The sequence below is a fragment of the Barbus barbus genome (assembly GCF_936440315.1).
Source record: "Barbus barbus genome assembly, chromosome: 2".
NCBI classification, from domain to species: domain Eukaryota; kingdom Metazoa; phylum Chordata; class Actinopteri; order Cypriniformes; family Cyprinidae; genus Barbus; species Barbus barbus.
The window spans coordinates 2601204-2623195 of record NC_136730.1 but is presented as its reverse complement, the minus strand read 5'-3'; positions in this window follow the sequence as shown (position 1 = coordinate 2623195).

The window sequence follows — 21992 nt, the reverse complement described above, 5'->3', positions numbered from 1 at the left end:
GAGAAAAGACGTCGCGTTTGGAATAAATTAAAGCAGTTTTAACTTGTATTGCATTAAGATAAAGTAACGAGAGGAGCGTCGCCCACAGTAACGAAGTAAAAGTACTGTTTTTTTCACTAAAAATGTACTTGAGTAAGAGTAAAAGTATCCATTTTTAAATATACTCTAAAAGTATTAGTTACCCAAAGAATTTACTCAAGTAAACAAAGTAAATGTAAGTCGTTACTACCCACCTCTGCCGAGAATAAATGTTTATGGCTCTTTTGTTCTGGTAGTGTTGCAAATCAGTCATTGTGATTCTGTAGGCAGAATAAGCCCATAGTGTGGTGTATCTCTACACTCCATACTATGTATTTTCTAAGGTCTGGTATGCATCTTTTCCTCTTAGATTAATCTTGGAGAATTTGATGTTTTGTATTGATATGATTTGACATCCTTGAATTGGCTATGCAGTTGGCATAATTAATACATATTTACCTGGCTGATAATAAAATGTTATATTTGACTTATTCTGATCTCTTCAGAAATCATTTTTCAAGTAGATTAATGTGTAGTGGTATTTCCGCAAATCTGCATTCAGGACAGATCATACCAAAGCACCATTGGATGAACCGTGGGGAACACCATGAGATATTTTTTTGTTCTACCTTGAAATACAAATCACGTATCTTTACAAATACCAAACTGAACTGAATATACTTTTCTCCTTTCATCCTGTTGGTGGGAGATATATACAGCATAATCCGGGCCCCATACCTTGGCTCCTTTGTACAATCAGAGTGGTAATAGTTTATTTGAGCAGTTTGGCCACAAAATGGGCGTTGATTTGCTTGTGGATGGATCAGCAGGAGCTTCGGGCTGTCGGGATGAGGAGCTTGGACTGCGGTTTGCTGATCGGATTCTGCTGCACGACTTCTTGGCCCAGGTGCATTGTGAGAGACTGTGCCCTGTAGCTGGTGCGTTGGTGGATGGATTCCGATGCCGGCAGTTTAGGCCGGATCCTACAGGACTGATGGGTGGAAGGAATGGTGTTCCTTTGGGATCTGGCATTCTCAGAATGGCTTGGCCTGCTGCATTGATTCAGTTGCATTGCAGCGTGGAGTGTAGGATGAGTTGGTTTGATGTCCAGATTGTGTGTTGCACGGAGCGGGACTTGGAGTGAAAACAACTAACAATGTGGCAGCTACTCGGATGTGTTTTAGCAACAGCTCAGACCTCGAGAATGTCGCTAATGGTAAAACACATCAGGAATGTGATTCTTCTAAACAAAATCAGAACTTATTTTTCCAAACTGTCAACCATGCAAAAGTTATCTGGGATCCCACAGTGAAAACTAGAGGAATTTTTTGGAAGTTTTGAATTTTTTTGGATTTAAATATTAGAAATCCTATTTTGAAATGTGATGAAATTAGAATTTCGCTAACTGGATCTAATCTTGATTTTTTTTATCTGTTTAAGTAAAACATGGTTACATGATAATATTTTAACTAATATGGTTAGTTACAGGTAGAGGTGGTGGTTTATTAATATACGTTAAGAATTCATTCTACAGAGATTCCATTACCTGAAAACATTTTAATAGAATCTCTGCACATAACGTTTCTCTTTCCCCGCATATGGAATTTAATTTTGTAGTATTGTATAAATTGTATGAATAAAGGCTTGTATAAGTTTTATGATACTATAGAATAATTATTTAAGAGTTTTAAATGTAACTGTGAAGTACTTGTTTTCGGATATTTTAATATAAATTGATTAGACAAGCATTGCAGAAAAAAGCTGAAGGATCTGACTTCAAAATATGATTATCAACAGATGATTAGTGGACCCACTTGTATTAGTTGGAAAACTCAAGCATTAATAGATTTGGTATTTACTAGAGATGCACCGATTGACAGGCCAGTGATCGGATGCCGATCCTTTTATTGCCAGTGGCACAGGCAATGACGTTACAGCCACGCGCACACTCACAGTCGCATGTAAACACGTCATTTTGTGTGAGAATGATTTTAATTTGAATTGCATTCAATGTAAACGGCAGGGCCGACTGGTGCAACTGCACTAGGCCCCACCCTCTGGGGGCCCCACGGCATTCATGGGAAAATATTTAAAATATTAATGATATTAATAATTTACAAAAAAAAAGCATAATGTTTTATTTCTGCATTGCAGTTGATTTTATTACGTAAGAGTTCCTTCAAAACAATTATCTGAGCTTTAAGGCATACTATTATTTGTTTATGACGCTGATGCTGCGTGGCAGCTTTTGCACCTTATAAGTCACCTACCTAATTGCTTAAACATGGCGACAAGCCGCGAATGAGATAAGTTTCGAAAGTACATTTCTGGAGCTGAAAAAAGGAGTAACAAAAAGAAAAAGCAAGAATCAAAAGGCATCTTTAGAAGGCTCATTGGATCAATATATTAGACAACGTGTGGAAACAAGAACTGAGGAGTGCGAAGCAAGAGAACAAGATGGAGAGCGGGAAAAAGAACAGGAAGATGGACATGCAGAAGCAGGTGACATCACTTCTGATGCGGAAAAAAATGGCCTTGGTAGTGCTGCTGGTACAAGGTCAGACATTGAGTCAGCTTCAGTCACATGCATTGAAAAAACTGGAAGATATCACTGACCCTGCTAATTGGCCAGAAAATCTTGCCAGCACGATGATAGACATGGAAAAGAGGGCCTCTCTAGCGAAGCGCACGTCTTTCCTAGAAATAACGAAAACTGACATATTTCAGGAGTTCTATTGTAGGAAACTACCAAATGGAGAAAGCATAGAAATAAATTGGCTGGTTTATTCCAAAAAAGCAGATGCTGCTTTTTGCTTTTGCTGCAAATTGTTCGGTTCAAAAACCACAACCAAACTGGCAAAAAATGGCATTAATGACTGGAGGCACTTAGCTGTAAAATTAAAAGTGCATAAATCATCCAATGATCACACAATTAACGTAACGAAATGGCTTGAAATGAGCCGACGCTTACAGGGAAGTAAGACTATTGACGATCTGGCTCAACGTGAGATTAATCGAGAGAGAGCACGTTGGCAGGCTGTGCTGACTCATATTCTAGCTTCGGTGCAGTACTTATCACAGTAAAATCTAGCATTTCATGGTACAAATGCTAAACTCTATGAGCCAAATAATAGAAAGTTTTTGTTGGTTTAATTGAAATGATTGCGAAATTTGACACTACAATACAAGAGCATATCCGATGCATTAAAAAATAATGAAATCCATTACCACTATTTTGGGCCTATCCAGAATGAAATAATTTCGATGATAGCAAATAATGTAAAAAAACGCAATTATCCATGATGTCAAGACCTCTAAATTCTTTGCTGTAATTCTAGACTGCACGGCAGACATGAGTCACCAAGAACAAATGTCCCTTGTACTTTGATTTCTAAATATGACTTCGCAGGAAGTAAGCATCAGGGAACATTTTCTTGACTTCATACAGACAGGACATCAGACAGGACAAGGACTATCAGACTCTCTCCTGGCATCCATCAATAGAACGGGCCTCCTTATCAGCGACTGTCGTGGGCAAGGATATGACAACGGGGCTAATATGAAAGGACAGAATGAAGGTGTTCAAGCGCATATCCTCCGTCTCAATCCCCATGCGTTTTTCATCAGGCGACATGGTAAAATCTTGTCCTAAAGCAATGACATTTTTCGGAGTGGTACAATGAATTTACATACTCTTCGCATCTTCGACAAAACAATGGCAGATACTAAAGACGCATTCATCCATCACTCCTAAACCTTTATCCAACACACGGTGGGAATGTTGGATAGAGAGTGTTAAAGTAATTCACTACAATTAGTCAAATTAGGGATGCTTTACAGGAGATAGCTGATACCAGCAATGGTCCAAAAGTTAAAAGCGAAGCTGAGTCTCTTGTAAATTATGAGTTACAAAACTTTGAATTCATTTTTGCAATGGTCATTTGGTATGACATACTGTTCGCTGTAAACTCAGTGAGTAAACATCTGCAATCAAAAGATATACAACTGGACGTAGCCCTCACACTTGTTAAGGGATTAATTGATTTCCTTCAAAAATTCAGAGCAACAGGATTTACGTCTGCAAACGTAACAGCGACCGACATTGCTTTGGAATTAGAGATTGAGCCAAAATTCAGAGTTAGAAGCGACAAACGAAAGGCAAAGGACACTGATATTTTGCCAGATTGTTTTCACCATGTGTTTATGTGTTTCGATTGCATCGGTTGCTTCAGTCTGTTCCTGTCTGTTGTGCTGCTGAGAGGTTTGCGATTGTAGCTCTACTTTTTTTTAATCTTTACCTTACTTTCACTCTCTGTTGTTTAAAGTGATAATATACAACTTAATTCCTACCATATTTCTGGTATTATCTATCAAACTAATCTAACTAATTTGATCGTTCGCTTTTAAAACCGCGAGTGCAGCACGTTAGCACGCGTTAGCATTCGTTAGCCGGTTAGCTTGTTACTCGTGGTTCCATTCGCGTTTCTATTCGCGCCTATTATTGTTTTCTTTTTTCTTGCTCCATTTTCATTTCTCTCTCGCTCCGTTTTTCACGAGTTCATCAAACAACAGTGGTAAGTGGTAAGTTAAGTTGGTATCATTCATCAATCACGGTGAGTAATGGCTTCTTCTCCTGCTATTGTTGTTTGCACTTCATGTCACATGTATAGTTTATCTCTCTCTGTCGGCAATGAGGGATTCACATGTGATAAATGCAGGGAAATAGTTAGGCTGACAGAGAAGGTTTTAGAACTAGAGACACGCATCCAAACTTTAGTTGAGGATAGTAAGAATGTGAGGGCTGTAGATACTGCTTTGGATGCGACTAGCTCAGGGAGTCCTGTACATTGTTCGCCAACTGGGTGACTGTAAGGCGGCCTAGTCGCGGGTCAAAACACTGCTCTTCCGTTCTGATCAGAACATCAAACAGGTTCTCCCCACTCCCCACTGACGCACCCATTGAGAAACCTGATGAAAGTGCTCTAGTTATTGGATATTGTATTGTACGGAATGTGAAAATAGAGACACCAGCCAATGTTTACCGGGAGCCAGAGCGCCTGACATCTTGGCAAATTTAAAAGTGCTGGCTAATGCTAAACATAAATTCAGTAAGACTGTTATCCACGTCGGCGCTAATGATGTTCGACTTCGCCAGTCGGAGATCACTAAAAATAATGTTAAAGAGGTGTGTGAACTTGCAAGTATAATGTCAGACACTGTAATATGCTCTGGTCCGCTCCCTGCTTACCGGGGTGACGAGATTTGTAGCAGGCTGCTTTCACTCAATGGCTGGATGTCTAAGTGGTGCCTGCAGAATAACATTGACTTTATAGACAATTGGAAGAGTTTTTGGGGCAGACCTGACCTGTTGAAAGAGATGGTGTTCATCCCTCCTGGGGTGGTGCCACTCTTCTCTCTAGAAATATGGCACATAGTCTTAGAGTTCGTACTTGACTAACTGGGACCCAGGTCAGGAAGCAGACAGACTGGCTAAACCGACCGTCTGCTAGCCGCCTCACGTCACAGAAGTCAGTTAATTCTCAGCACATAGAGACTCCTTCACCTAGATATCACACCATAGAGACTGTGTCTGTTCCCCGAACTAGAAAATACAGAAAACGTCCAAACCAAATTAAGAGTGACAATTTAATTGATGTTCAACAAATAAAACATGTTTACAACATAGAGAAACAATTGATAAAACTTGGCTTACTAAATATCAGGTCCTTTTCAACAAAAGCACTTTTTGTAAATTACTTGATCAATGATCATAACCTAGATTTGCTCTGTGTGACAGAAACATGGCTAAAACTCGATGAATACATTATTTTAATGAGTCCACCCCTCAAGATTACTGCTATAAAAATTAACCACGTCCAAAAGGTAAAGGGGGAGGGGTTGCTACCATTTATAGCAATATTCTCAGTATTTCTCAGAGGGCAGGCTTTAAGTATAACTCGTTTGAAGTTATGGTGCTGTGTATAACATTATTTAAAGACACATGTGTTAGTGATAAATCCCCCTATGATGTTTGTACTGGCTACTGTATACAGGCCACCAGGGCACCACACAGACTTTATTAAAGCATTTGCTGATTTTCTATCTGAGTTAGTACTGGCTGCAGCTAAAGTCTTAATTGTTGGCGATTTTAATATCCATATCGATAACGAAAAAGATGCATTAGGATCAGCATTCATAGACACTCTGAACTCTATTGGGGTTAGACAACATGTTTCAGGACCTACTCATTGTCGAAATCATACTCTAGATTTAATACTGTCACATGGAATTGATGTTAGTGGTGTTGAAATTCTGCAGCAAAGCGATGATATCTCAGGTCATAATCTAGTCTTGTGTAAGCTCCATATTGTTACGTGTTTGCCCTTCTAGTTTCCTGTTTATCCTTATTTAGTTTTGTTCCGCTTCTTGTCATTAGTTCATCATCGTTTATTATCCCCACCTGTTTTGTATTAATCATCTCATTTACTCCTTTGTTCCCTGTTCTTTATAAGCATTCAGTTTCATTGCAGTCTTTGTCTGATCACCGTTGCGTTTAAGTGTGTATCTTCTGATATTATGAGTTTTCTATTAAATGTAACTTCCTATGCAAATCTCCTGTTGCCTCCTGCACCTTCCTGCCTTGACACACCGTTACAGATGATCAAACCCATACAGAAGATGAGGCTAAAATTAGTCCCCCGTAACATGTGCCCATGGAAAACATGCCAGCCGCCGTTCGCGGCCACCACAAGCCAGCCGCCATCCACGGCGAAATCTATGCCGCCTCTCGCGGCGAAGCCAATGTCCCCGCCATTCGCGGCCAACCCAAGCCCACCGGCAAGGAGTATGGCAAGCCTGCCGGCAGAGAGTATGGCAGGCCCACCGACACTTGTTCCTGCTGTTACACCCCGTCTAGGGAAAAAGGGATAACATGAACGAGTCAACGATGTGCGAGGAATTAGAACAAAAGTTATTTATTTCCTTAATTTGGGACATATGATTCAGGAGCTGACAAAGCCAAAATAACAAACAAAACAACCTTAAATTTAAACCTCTTTCCTAAACCTTAACCCAAAAGAAAATAAAACGAAAATACAATCGATAAACCTATCTCCCTAACCAAAAACAGAGATTAAACAGTTTACAACAAAGAAAAGACTGGCGTCAAACTCCCTACTTTCCCAAAAATAAACCAGTATTTACAATATGTACAACCAGGCAAACAAACTGTAAGGGCAGTCCAAATCAGTGTGAATAAAATAGGCAAAGGGGTCAAATGTGCCAACAGGGCCAATGAGATATTTAGGTACAAAACAGCTTCAAATCAAACAAACAAACAAACGGTACTCACAGTCTCAAAACTCTTAACCCTCAAAATACTCTTTTCACACACAAATACTCTTTACACTCGAACAACAAGCTCTCTCTCTCTCTCTCTTTCTCTCTTTCTCTGCCCAAACACAAAACCCACTCCTTCCTTCTCTCCCGAGGAAGTGATGACGTGTCTTTTGTGATTTTTTATAAAACACGCTGCACCAATCAGGATCGAGCAGCAATCATCGTGCAGGAACCAATCAGATGACGTTCCAATCATCCTGCAGGAATCCAACAGATGACGTTCCTAGACAGACACAGTGAGAGACTGACAGCACAACAGAGAGACAGCAAAATACAAACCAAAGGGTCGTAACACCCCCACACATATGAGTAAACATGGTTACCAGTTTACAAATGACATCTGGACAAAGAGTCTGCAATAACATTGTCAACACCTTTCTTGTACCTAATGTGCAAATTAAAACCCTGACAAATGAGTGCCCAACGCATAAGTCTCTGGTTTTTGTTACACATACGCTGCAAAAAGACTAGTGGATTATGATCCGTGAACACATCAACGGGTTGCGAACTGGAACCAACATAAACTTCAAAATGTTGTAGAGCCAACAAAAGAGCTAATGCTTCTTTTTCTATAGTACTGTAATTGAGTTGATGGCGATTAAATTTCTTTGAATAGAAACATATCGGATGGTCAATTTTGTTTTCATCTTCCTGCAGTAGGACAGCACCGGCACCCGTACCACTAGCATCTACTTCAAGTTTAAAAGGTCTAGAGAAGTCTGGGGCAGCCAAAACAGGAGCATTGCACAACAAATTTTTCAAAGACTCAAAGGCAAGTTCATATTTAGAATTCCAGTTAAAAGACACAGCTTTACGAAGGTTGTCTGTGAGAGGTTTTACAACGTCAGAAAAGTTTTTACAGAAATTTCTGTAGTAGCCAGCCATTCCAAGGAACCGTCTGAGTTCTCTCTTAGATTTGGGCACAGGAAACTCAACAATGGACTGAACTTTACTTTCTAAAGGGCGGACGGAACCATGACCAACCTTTTTACCCAAGTATGTGATAGTGGCATGACAGAATTCACATTTTGCCAAATTAAGTGTAAGATTAGCAGCTTGCAACCTTGAGAACACTTCTTCTAAGATTTGTAAATGACTACTCCATGTATCGGAGTAACACACTATATCATCGAGGTAAGCTTCACAATGGTTCACATTGGCTAAAACTTTATGCATTAAACGTTGGAAGGTAGCGGGAGCGTTTTTGAGGCCGAAAGCTAAAACGTTATATTGCAGAAAGGCGTCTGGGGTGGCAAAGGCTGAGATCTCAGAAGCACGCTCAGTAAGCGGGACCTGCCAATACCCTTTAAGCAAGTCTAACTTAGTTACAAACTTAGCGCGTCCAATGCGATCAACACAATCCTCCATTCTGGGAAGAGGGTAACAATCCGACTTCGTTAACTGATTAATTTTCCGGTAATCAGTACAAAAACGCGATGTCCCATCAGGTTTTGGAATTATTAAACAAGGAGAACACCATGGACTAGAGCTTGGCCCAGCTAGACCATTTTCAATGAGATACTGGGTTTCTTGTTTCATTATCTCACGCTTTATGGGATTGATACGATAAGCATTTTGCTTAACTGGACGATGATCACCAACATCAATGTCATGTTTCAACACATTAGTCATAGTAGGTACATCTGAGAAAAGTGTAGAGTATCTATCAATTAACTGCAACAGTTCACTTTGGGAAGATCTAGATAGATGTGAAAGTTTAGAACTGAGACTTACAAGAGACTCCGAATTCTGCAAACGAGCACCAGAAAGGCAAGCACTTCCTAAGTGAAGATCATCCATAGAAGGAGAATATTCAGAAGGAACCACATCCACAGAAGTTACAACAGCAGGAGTAGACAATGAAGAGTCGGCAGGATCTCTAGAGTTAGGTCGAGAGACATACAGTTTAAGCATGTTTATGTGGCATATGCGAGTCTTTTGCTTTCTTTCGGGAGTTCGTACTACATAGTCAGTATTACTTAACTTTTCCTCAATCACATACGGCCCTGCAAACGTTGCTTGTAGAGCTGAGCCAGGCAAAGGCAGCAATACAAGAACTTGATCACCAACCTTGAACGAGCGTTGAACAGACTTTCTGTCATATCTGCCCTTCAAACGGGTCTGAGAGGTTGCTAGTGACTGCTGTGCTAGTTGCCACACTGAATGTAAACGTTCACGAAATGAACTCACATGGTCTAGCACATTTTTAGAAGGGGTAACCGACTGATTTTCAGAGAGTAACTGTTCTTGCAACACCTTTAATGGTCCGCGCAGACAATGTCCAAAAACTAACTCGGCTGGACTGAATCCAAGTGATTCTTGTACCGTATTGCGAACAGCAAACAACAGAAGAGGAACCTCCTCGTCCCACTCTTTCTTATGCTGGAGACAGTAAGTTCTAATCATGGTCTTAAGAGTCTGATGAAATCTTTCAAGCACGCCTTGAGACTGGGGATGATAGGAACTGGATACGCAATGTTGAATGTTCAGCTCTTTCATTACCTTACGGAATACTCTAGACATGAAATTAGATCCTTGATCAGACTGAATAAACTTGGGTAGACCAAATGTTGCACAGAATTTTACAATTGCTTTTACAATCGTCGGGGTCTTCAACGAATGCAGTGGAATGGCTTCTGGGAACCTAGTAGCAGAGCACATTAAAGTTAATAAGTACGAGTGACCAGATTTAGTCCTTGGTAAAGGACCGACACAATCAATCACAAGCTTCTCGAACGGTTCATTCATCACTGGAATAGGCTTTAAGGGGGCTGGTGAAATAACCTGATTCGGTTTTCCAGCAACTTGACAATCATGGCAAGAACGACAATACTGGGACACAGTGGACTTCATTCCGGGCCAGAAAAAATGTTTCAAGAGATTAGTATAGGTTTTCTTAATACCTAAATGACCAGACAGTTCATGATCATGAGCCACACTTAGCACATAATCTCTGTAAGACTTTGGAAGGACTACCTGAAAAACAGCACTCCAGTCATGCTTCAAGATCTCAGGACTCCATTTACGCATGAGCACACCGTCATTTAAAAAATAAGCAACAGCGTGATCTTGTAGTTTGGATTTATCAATCACAGCAGAAATAAGTGAAGTCAAAGTATCATCAGCTTTTTGTGCCTCTACTAACTGTTTTCTGTCAAAAGGAAAGTCAAATCTAGGTCCAAAGCTCAAATTCTCTGAACAAACATCTACAGTTGAATCCTCAACACCTGGGAAATCTGAACTCATAAATGAGTTAGAGAGATCAATTTCATTTTCAAACTTGCGAGCTTGCGCTCGAGTCACAACACAGGAGTGGAATACACTGGGAAATTCCTGAGTCAGTACATCATGTTCTGGTGGACAAGGTACATCAGTAACCTCGGGGAGGCAAGAAACTTTATTTCCGGCTAAATCATTCCCAAGAATAAGAGAGATTCCTTTCAGTGGTAACTGAGTACGTACGGCCAGTTTAACTAAACCAGTCACAATGTCAGAGCTTAAATACACAGAATGCAAGGGAACTCTAACCACACCAAGTTCAATTCCCTGAACTAAGACATCCGAATTACAGCTGGACTGTGAAGAAAACGGGAGCACACTGGCTAGGATAAATGACTGTGCGGCACCCGTATCTCGCAAAATACGTACTGGTTTGGGTTCGGAGTCCAATTCAGAAAATGACACTGTACCTTCACATAAAAAAGGTTCAAACGTGGGATCAATAGATATCAGAGAATCGGAAGAGTGAGTACGCACAAAAGCTACGCTTTTTCTCTGATTTTTCCGCTGCAGCACAGGACAAGCAGCAATCAAATGACCCTTCTCATGACAATAAAAACATTCCCGCAACATCATTGAAGAATCAGATGTCTGATCGCTTTGAGCAGCCACTGCAGTTTTAGAATTGTGCCGGCGATCTACAACAGTGTGATGCGAAGAATGTGGGGGTGGAAAATAAACTTTGTGCGTGAGCACAAACTCATCAGCAAAAACAGCCGCCTCTGACAGTGACAAAACTTTCTGTTCGTTCAAATAAACTACAATCTTTTCCGAAATGCAGTTTTTGAATTCTTCCATTAAAATTAGCTCTTTCAATTGCTCAAAAGTTGTAACTTTACAGGCAGTACACCATTTTTCAAAAAGTGTGGTTTTCTCACGTGCAAATTCAACAAATGTTTGACTGGGGGTTTTCACATGTTTTCTAAACTTCTGTCGATAAGCCTCCGGAACTAATTCATACGCTCTTAACACGGCCGATTTAACCGCACCATAGTCTAAACTTTGCTCAAGTGTCAATGCGGAACATACTTCTTGCGCCTTACCAACAAGTTTGCATTGTAACAATAAAGGCCAGATATTTCTAGGCCACTTTAATGTGGCTGCGATGCGCTCAAAAACAGTGAAATATGTATCAACTTCACTTTCTCTAAATATAGGAACTAGCGAAATTTGCCTACTAACATCGAATTCAGGACTTACCGGCAACGCATGCGACGCTGTAGGGAAAGGAGAGGAGGTGCCTGCTGGACTCTGCACAGGAGTATTTCCCCGAAACTCAGGTGGATGCCGAGCCCGCTCGAACTTCAGTTCGAGCTCCAGCTCTTTCAGCCGGATGTCTCGTTTCGTCTCGAGCTCAACAGCTCGGACATGTAACAACTGACTCTGGTATTGTTGTCGGCTTAATTCCACTTCCAGTTCTTTCAACCGGACCGCCAACAATTGGTCTTTCGGTGCAGAAGGATTAACGGGATCCATGCGAGCCCTATCGTCAAATTTGAACTCCGCCTCCACAGCATCCAAATCCTCAGATAGTGCTGGAGATGCAACACCCGTAACCACACTCTCACCACCAGGCAAGATCTTTTGTTTTACAAGCTCCATGTGCAGTACGTCCTTAATCTCTCTCTTAAGCGCATTTCGCGGTACTACTATATCAAAAAAATCCGCGATCAATAACAAATCATCTTTACGACACTTTTCAAATTTCTCCTCTGTAGGAGCGAGCGTGAAATTATCAAGTTCGAATTTTGATGCCATGCTAATCTCTATATTTCCCCCCACACAAAAAGAAAATCCCCAGGCAAACACTAGCAAAACAACTTCGGCTAATATAACATATCTAGCCAAGGGACGAGCCCCCAATTTCATGTTACACCCCGTCTAGGGAAAAAGGGATAACATGAACGAGTCAACGATGTGCGAGGAATTAGAACAAAAGTTATTTATTTGCTGACAAAGCCAAAATAACAAACAAAACAACCTTAAATTTAAACCTCTTTCCTAAACCTTAACCCAAAAGAAAATAAAACGAAAATACAATCGATAAACCTATCTCCCTAACCAAAAACAGAGATTAAACAGTTTACAACAAAGAAAAGACTGGCGTCAAACTCCTTACTTTCCCAAAAATAAACCAGTATTTACAATATGTACAACCAGGCAAACAAACTGTAAGGGCAGTCCAAATCAATGTCAATAAAACAGGCAAAGGGGTCAAATTTGCCAACAGGGCCAATGAGATATTTAGGTACAAAACAGCTTCAAATCAAACAAACAAACAAACAAACGGTACTCACAGTCTCAAAACTCTTAACCCTCAAAATACTCTTTTCACACAGAAATACTCTTTACACTCGAACAACAAGCTCTCTCTCTCTCTCTCTTTCTCTCTTTCTCTGCCCAAACACAAAACCCACTCCTTCCTTCTCTCCCGAGGAAGTGATGACGTATCTTTTGTGATTTTTTATAAAACACGCTGCACCAATCAGGATCGAGCAGCAATCATCGTGCAGGAACCAATCAGATGACGTTCCAATCATCCTGCAGGAATCCAACAGATGACGTTCCTAGACAGACACAGTGAGAGACTGACAACACAACAGAGAGACAGCAAAATACAAACCAAAGGGTCGTAACACTGCGCTCCTGGACATGGCACTACTGTTAAAGTTTGCTGCGCCCACTCGAATCCCAGAATCTCCCTTACCTCCGCTGGTTCTGCCCAGCCTTTCTCTGTCTCCTTCGCTTCTGCTGATCACGTCCAGCCCTTTGTCTCCTGAGTTCCCCAAGTCGGCCAGCGCCACTCCAGTACCTGCTCCTTGCCAGTGCCTGCTCCTCGCAAATGCCCTCCAGTGCCTGCTCCTCGCAAGTGCCCTCCAGTGCCGGCCCCTCGTCAGCACCCTCCTATGTCTCTGCTGGTCCCTCTCTTTTGTCTCCTGCGCCTCCGCTGGTCCCGTCCAGCTCTCAGTCATCTCCGCTGGTTCTGTCCAGCTTTGCGCTGCCTGAGAGGCCCCAAAAGTACGTGCTTCCAGAGCGCCCCCAAGAGTCTGCGCTTCCAGAACGCGGTTTCCTGCGCCTTCCTGCCTTGAAACACCATTACACATATAGCTAAATCTGTAAATTCTACTCCTTGTTACAAGTATGGTAGAACCATCACTTCTACCACAAAAGACTGCTTTGTAAATAATCTTCCTGATTTATCTCAATTCCTCAGCATATCCAACAGCGCAGAAAAACTTGATGATTTAACAAACTATGGGCTCTCTCTTTTCTAGCACTTTAGATACAGTTACACAGATACAGTTACAGATACATGCTCCTTTATGCTTAAGGAAGATCAAAGAAAACAGTCAGACTCTGTGGTATAATGAGCACACTCGCACCCTAAAGAGAGCATCCCGGAAAATGGAGCGCAGCTCGAGGAAAACAAAACTACATGTATTTTGTATAGTTTGGCGGGAAAGTACCCTGTCCTACAGAAAAGCATTAAAAACTGATACATCTGTTTACTTTTCGTCTCTTCTAGAAGAAAACAAACATAACCCGTCATAAAACCTGTTGATGCTTTATTTTTCGTTAATTTAGTGACTGTATTGAATAAATACCGATATTTATTCAATACAATCACTAAATTAATGAAAAATAAAGCATCAACAGGTGTTGGCATTTCCCAAGAGCACAGCAGTAATAATTTATGAACTACTTTACTTCCAAGATCGATACTATCAGAGATAAAATTGTAACCATGCATCCATCAGCTACAGTATCACATCAGATAGTGCACTATAGATCCCCCGAGGAACAATTCCACTCATTCTCTATTATAGGAGAGGAAGAATTGTATAAACTTGTTAAATCATCTAATCTCATATTATTTAAAACGGGTTTATGTGGGTGGATTTTCTCATTGGTCTGAACAAAAACTGCAGACTGGACTATTGGAAATGCACATTTATTCTCTGCCAGTAGGAGGTGCTTTTGGAACATCATAAATATAGCGGTTTCTCCGGTAACAGCTGTAAACAAAGCAGTGCTCAGCTCATAAATGATACTTTGTCAGCTAAAATTAAAATGCCATCGAAACTTTTCTGAAGACAATCGGTTCCCTTCATAGGTTAATTTATACAAAAACTTGAATTAGTGAGAATGAGAAAAGTGTGAAAAAATACAGCCTATATTGACGAGGAAAGTCCGCTGATGAGTTATTAGCCTACATTTAATTTGAGTCATTTTAACTTAGGGCTGTCAATCAATTAAAATATTTAATTGTAATTAATCGCATGATTGTCTTGAGTTAACTCGTGAATAATCGCAACTTAATCGCACATTTTTATCTGTTCTAAATGTACCTTAAATTAATACTTTAAGTTTTTAATACTCTAATCAACATGGGCATGGACAAATATGGATGCTTTATGAAATGTTTATTATTAGTGAAACCATAGTTAGCACAGAGCATGAAGACTAGACAAAAGGTCATAGATGTTTTTCAAAGAACTTGTTTGTATCTATTAGACACATGGAAAAGAAAACAAAGAACATAGAAATACCAGGTTCCCAATACTTATCTTTCTTTGCACTGAGCAATTTACTGACACAGCTTTTTCTTCTGCAAAATGTACATTGGTATATTTTACGGTTTCTGTTGTCAGACAACGGAATGAATATTCTGAAACGCGACAAATTAAGACTACATAACCAGCTCTCCCTTCCAAGATGTTAATCTGCACAAACATCCTGATTTATAATCGTGCCGTCGTCTGATAAAATCAGATAAGCTACACATAAGATAAAGACAATAGCTGTGCTGTGATTTCGGCAATACTTGCATGCAAAATTAGAAGCAACATATCTGTGTTTTAACTGAAAGCACAGCTCCTTTCAGTCGCACGATGAACAGAGCAGACGCAGAGAGAGAGAGGTGTGCGCGCGCTGGGAAAGAGAGACCTCGCGCTCGTGCGGCAGTCCGCTTCAGATGCATAATATTTTCATTTGTTACAAGCAAGATACACAAGAAGCACTTTCAGCACGGACACGCCGACTGTTGTCGTGGTAATAAACACAGTAAACAGCAACCGTTCGCGTGTCCGCGCTTAATGCGCATCTCCTATAAAGCATTTTAGGGGGACCTTTGCCTAATGGGTAAGTCCGCCCCTGGCTGTCTGTATGCACAGGCTATTTAAGTGTAGGCTATTGACTATGACTAGACAGCAAATGCTAGCCCTCTCTCTCAGGTCTCACCTGTCTCAGACTTCAAATAAAATATGAGCCGTTATAGACATAGTGTTTCTTGCGTAAAAAAAAAAAAAATGCTGTACTTATTCAAACAACAAGATGTTTACCATTGCAAGACTTTGTTCAGCTGCTGTGCAGGGTTGCCAGGTTTTCACAACAAAATCCGTATTCCTTCAACCCGTGGTTCATTCAGTCCAGATAGAGGGGGTGGAGTTGAGGTTTTACGGACAGTTTGAGCGGATCCAACAAGATTTTAGGGTGCTTTCACACCTGTAGTTCAGTTCATTTGGTCCGGACCAAAGGCAAAAAATTATACATCATAGCTATTTTTAGCTGTTTTGGTTCCTTTTCACACCACACTGTTTGCTCTGGTCCAAACCAGCTGAAACGAACCAAAATGCAGTCATGTGACAACATCCGCTTCACTGGTTGGCTAGATGTGTCTTTGAACGCATTCCCTAAACTGCTTTTCGATTGGTCAGAAAGAGCATGCGGGAAAATTCCAACGGTGCTCCCGGAAGTAAACAAAGACAGGAGTAAAATGCAGCAGACAGCACACTGCTATTTTGATGCTCCGGACCTCCTCAGAACCCAAAGTTTGTCTGCGACCTGCCATGCTAAACTGCAAACTGTCAACAAACACTTCCTCATCCTATAATGCACAGCGCAGCTGACTACGGCAGCTGATTTATTCCAAAAATTTGCAGTTCTTTTTGCGGTTGGGTCTGTTTAAGGTCGGATCGCGTTCTCTCCACAAACGAACCGCTCCAGGGTTCGTTTGAAAGCGTACCGAGACCACCTCTTCAGCCGGTCTCGGTACGCTTGTTTGGTCCGCTTTTGGTGCGCACCCGAGTGCGATTGCTGCTTTCTCACCTGCCCAAACGAACCGCACCAAGAGGGAAAACGAACTCTAGTGCGATTCAACCAAACTAAATGAGGCAGGTGAGAAAGCACCCTTAGTCACAAGTTCTATTTAATATGTTTCATTGGCCAAATACTTAAAACAGACAGACAGACCTAAAGGGTGATTAATAGCATTGATTTATTGAAGAAAACAAAAACCAAAAAAAAAAAAAAAAACACCACCACCAAAAAAGGGCACTTCGAAATGTAAGGGGAAAAAGGGCACAGGTTGAGCCCTATCTGTGCACGTGCCTGAATGAGGTGGCTGTTTTGCAACAAGGTGGAGATGTGTTGATGTAAAAAATCTGTGAAAAAAAGTAAACATACAAATAACCCAGCAGGCACCGGACGTCAATATGACGTCAGATTGACGTTGGACCCCAACGTCGGAGAGACGTTGTATTTTGGTTGAAAGTGAAAATCGGGTTGACGTCAGAACGCAACGTCAGATTGACGTCAGAACCCAACGTCAGATTGACGTCAGAAACCAACGTCAGATTGACGTCAGAACCCAACGTCAGATTGACGTCAATCTCCGACGTTGGACAGACGTTGTATTTTGGTTGAAAATGAAAATCGGGTTGACGTCAGAACCCAACGTCAGATTGACGTCAGAACCCAACGTTGGACAGACGTTGTATTTTGGTTGAAAATGAAAATCGGGTTGACGTCAGAACCCAACGTCATGTTGACGTCAATCTCCGACGTTGGACAGACGTTGTATTTTGGTTGAAAATGAAAATCGGGTTGACGTCAGAACCCAACGTCATATTGACGTCAGAACCCAACTTCAGATTGACGTCAATCTCCGACGTTGGACAGACGTTGCATTTTGGTTGAAAATGAAAATCGGGTTGACGTCAGAACCCAACGTCATATTGACGTCAGAACCCAACGTCAGAATGATGTCAGAACCCAACGTCAGATTGACGTCAATCTCCAACGTTGGACAGACGTTGTATTTTGGTTGAAAATGAAAATCGGGTTGACGTCAGAACCCAACGTCAGATTGACGTCAATCTCCAACGTTGGACAGACGTTGCATTTTGGTTGAAAATGAAAATCGGGTTGACGTCAGAACCCAACGTCAGGTTGATGTCAGAACCCAACGTCAGATTGACGTCAATCTCCGACGTTGTATTTTGGTTGAAAATGAAAATCGGGTTGACGTCAGAATCCAACGTCAGACTGATGTCAAAACCCAACGTCAAATTGACGTCAATCTCCGACGTTGGACAGACGTTGTATTTTGGTTGAAAATGAAAATCGGGTTGACGTCAGAACCCAACGTCAGATTGACGTCAGAACCCAACGTCAGATTGACGTCAGAACCCAACGTTGGACAGACGTTGTATTTTGGTTGAAAATGAAAATCAGGTTGACGTCAGAACCCAACGTCAGATTGATGTCAGAACCCAACGTCAGATTGACGTCAATCTCCGACGTTGGACAGACGTTGTATTTTGGTTGAAAATGAAAATCAGGTTGACGTCAGAACCCAACGTCAGAACCCAACGTCAGATTGACGTCAGAACCCAACGTTGGACAGACGTTGTATTTTGGTTGAAAATGAAAATCGGGTTGACGTCAGAACCCAACGTCAGATTGACGTCAGAACCCAACGTTGGACAGACGTTGTATTTTGGTTGAAAATGAAAATCGGGTTGACGTCAGAACCCAACGTCACATTGACGTCAGAACCCAACGTTGGACAGACGTTGTATTTTGGTTGAAAATGAAAATCGGGTTGACGTCTAAACCCAACGTCAGATTGACGTCAATCTCCGACGTTGGACATACGTTGTATTTTGGTTGAAAATGAAAATCGGGTTGACGTCAGAACCCAACGTCAGATTGACGTCAGAACCCAACGTTGGACAGACGTTGTATTTTGGTTGAAAATGAAAATCAGGTTGACGTCAGATTGATGTCAGAACCCAACGTCAGATTGACGTCAGAATGAAAAATGCAACATCTATCCAACATTAGAGGTTGACGTCAATCTTACATTAAATTCTGATGTCAACCTGATTTTTGTCAGCCTCCAACAGTGGACAAACATTGCATTACATCCCTATCGAAACTGGCCATTACCACATTTGTTATCAACCTGTGAATACAAAAGGAAGAGGAGTTAAATGTCCAAATAATTAATTATACATAACACATTATGAACCGCTTGTTATAGTTTGTGTTAGGTTTGTCATATCTAATGTAGATGTCACATTGGTTCTACTATGGTGCTAGATGGAAGATCATGGGCCCACCCAAATTGCTATGCTTTTATCTTCTGAAGACAAAACTGATATTGCACAATTTCAAACATTTACTTGGGTCTGTTGTATGTACACAAAAGTGAGAGAACAAACAACTGACTGAGCAAATTATGACTCTTATATGGTACCAAAAGCAATGTTTTTGGATATTTCACACTATGAGTTCAGTAACATCAGCAGTCTGTCATTATTTTGTAAGTTGGCAATATTAGCACAAATTTGCAAACAAGGCTTGACATTAACATAGAATCATCCCATATTTAAGGCAAATGAATGGTATTCCACATTACATCAATATGAGCGTGGTTTGTCCCATTTTTTATTTACTTCAGTTTTATGTTTGGCAACCGTTACTGCCAGTCATTTGACCGTTTCTTTATTTTTTTTTAACAGTGTAAAACTGTTATTTTATGGATTTTTTACTGACCAATTAAATAAAGTGATATCACTAAACCGTGTACAGAGGAACACTGTCCTTTCACAGATTTTCCTAGATTATTATGATCAAACGCATTCAATAAAGTGCTAAAAGTAAAATACTAGTCTAAACGTTCTACAGAGAAACACTTCTTATTTTACAGGTTATTAAAAAACAAAAAATTATAGTGTTAAAGGATGCTGACAATTGTAAATTAAAAGTTTTATTTTGAAAGACAAAATACAAAGTCTCTACATATACTGTACAAAACTGAAAATGCAATCATTCAGTTTTTGAAGTAAAACAGTGCAAATTTGAAAGGAAATACATTTCAAATACATTTCAACATTTAAAATACTGTACCAATTAACAGAACAGTTTGAGGAGAAGTTAATGAGTTGAATTAAATATTCTCAGCACAAGAAATACAAAATATCTACAAATTTCAAACGACTATTAATTCTAAAGGCGGGATTACACTACATGACTTTTCAAATCTGAACAGATTTTTAAAACACTATGCATCATACATACATTCAGGTCCTTAAATATTGGGACATCGACACAATTCTAACATTTTCGGCTCTATACACCACCACAATGGATTTCAAATGAAACGAACAAGATGTGCTTTAACTGCAGACTGTCAGCTTTAATTTGAGGGTAAATCAGGTGAACGGTGTAGGAATTACAACAGTTTGCATATGTGCCTCCCACTTGTTAAGGGACCAAAAGTAATGGGACAATTGGCTTCTCAGCTGTTCCATGGCCAGGTGTGTGTTACTCCCTCACTATCCCAATTACAATGAGCAGATAAAATGTCCAGAGTTAATTTCAAGTGTGCTATTTGCATTTGGAATCTGTTGCTGTCAACTGTCAAGATGAGATCCAAAGAGCTGTCACTATCAGTAAAGCAAGCCATCATTAGGCTGAAAAAACAAAACAAACCCATCAGAGAGATAGCAAAAACATTAGGCGTGGCCAAAACAACTGTTTGGAACATTCTTAAAAAGAAGGAACGCACCGGTGAGCTCAGCAACACCAAAAGACCCGGAAGACCACGGAAAACAACTGTGGTGGATGACCGAAGAATTCTTTCCCTGGTGAAGAAAACACCCTTCACAACAGTTGGCCAGATCAAGAACACTCTCCAGGAGGTAGGTGTATGTGTGTCAAAGTCAACCATCAAGAGAAGACTTCACCAGAGTGAATACAGAGGGTTCACCACAAGATGTAAACCATTGGTGAGCCTCAAAAACAGGAAGGCCAGATTAGAGTTTGCCAAACGACATCTAAAAAAGCCTTCACAGTTCTGGAACAACATCCTATGTACAGATGAGACCAAGATCAACTTGTACCAGAGAGATGGGAAGAGAAGAGTATGGAGAAGGAAAGGAACTGCTCATGATCCTAAGCATACCACCTCATCAGTGAAGCATGGTGGTGGTAGTGTCATGGCGTGGCATGTATGGCTGCCAGTGGAACTGGTTCTCTTGTATTTATTGATGATATGACTGCTGACAAAAGCAGCAGGATGAATTCTGAAGTGTTTCGGGCAATATTATCTGCTCATATTCAGCCAAATGCTTCAGAACTCACTGGACGGCGCTTCACTGTGCAGATGGACAATGACCCAAAGCAAAGCAAAAGCAACCAAAGAGTTTTTGAAGGGAAAGAAGTGGACTGTTATGCAATGGCCAAGTCAATCACCTGACCTGAATCCGATTGAGCATGCATTTCACTTGCTGAAGACAAAACTGAACAAGCAGGAACTGAAGACGGTTGCAGTAGAGGCCTGGCAGAGCATCACCAGGGATGAAACCCAGCGTCTGGTGATGTCTATGCGTTCCAGACTTCAGGCTGTAATTGACTGCAAAGGATTTGCAACCAAGTATTAAAAAGTGAAAGTTTGATTTGATTATTATTCTGTCCCATTACTTTTGGTCCCTTAACAAGTGGGAGGCACATATGCAAACTGTTGTAATTCCTACACCGTTCACCTGATTTGGATGTAAATACCCTCAAATTAAAGCTGACAGTCTGCAGTTAAAGCACATCTTGTTTGTTTCATTTGAAATCCATTGTGGTGGTGTATAGAGCCAAAAATGTTAGAATTGTGTCGATGTCCCAATATTTATGGACCTGGCTGTATACTGACTTTGTAAATCGTGACAAAGGAAAACTGGGCATCATACACTACATGACCGAGGATCATACACTACCAGACTTTAAAGTTGTTCCGAGCACAACAAACTCACTCAGAAACATGAGCCTTGGAGACGCGTGACAAATGGAAACAATATACGTTCTAAAATCGGCTGAAAATATCAAACATTTTTGATATCCTCCAACTGGATAGAATCTGAGTCTGAAGCTAAAAAACCGGAGTCTGTGACTATCATACACTATACGATTTTCTGTTGAATCGGTCAACTATCAAATCTGCAGATTGGCTCTGACTTTCG